The sequence below is a fragment of the Carassius auratus genome, chromosome 7 (genome assembly GCF_003368295.1).
Source record: "Carassius auratus strain Wakin chromosome 7, ASM336829v1, whole genome shotgun sequence".
Taxonomy (NCBI): domain Eukaryota; kingdom Metazoa; phylum Chordata; class Actinopteri; order Cypriniformes; family Cyprinidae; genus Carassius; species Carassius auratus.
The window spans coordinates 24,948,863-24,949,670 of NC_039249.1; positions in this window are offsets into that span (position 1 = coordinate 24,948,863).

Genomic DNA, 808 nt, shown 5'->3' on the forward strand with positions numbered 1-808 from the left:
CCCTCTCAGGTGCTTCCAAATAACCCCTCGGTCTTCAAAATCAAAGTGTCCTAATAATGGCAATTAGATATGCCTATGAAGAGAAAATGTAACCGTCAGATATGAACTGTCAAGGACTGTTATTTACAGTTTTGGAGGGCAGACTAATGTTATGTGAGCTGTAGACTTCTGTTTGTGGAGGAGAAGTCAGAGGACTAAGCCACAGACTAAAATGGCCATCCTTTCCCCCTGCCTTAAATCTCATTCACACCCTTATAAAATCCACATCATGATATGTGGAATGGATTTGAAAAGTCACCTCACTGTGAGGTTAATGGAAGAAGAGATATACAGCAAATATGGTTAGTAGACAAAATCTTGCCTGCTGGCTGCCGGTTGCTCTGACTTTGAGCCCTATTTGGACTAACGGCCGGATGGTGCTACACGTGTGTAATGGAAGGTGGTTGTGAAATTGGTGCGCTCAGCCGAGCCCCTCCATCATTCAAGAAATTCCCTCGAGGAGCCATGTCATCGCAAGCTTCGCTGGTCACAGAGGAACTCGACCTGGCCGAACGTTTTCCATGGTTAAATATATTAATGAGACGTCTCTGTTTACCCCACGATTCAGACTGCATGGTCTGATAGCCTTATTTTTATGTTAGTTTTTTTTTTTTCTAGAGATAATTGGTTTATAAACTTAAAAGTTAATGTTAAGTTAAAAAAAAGTTAAAGAAAAGAGTGTTGCCTACTGTCTTTTTTTTTCCCCCTCTAAATTTTAATGTACTAATTCAGTTCTGTTCTCTCTTTTTGTTTTGGGGTCTTGTAGGCT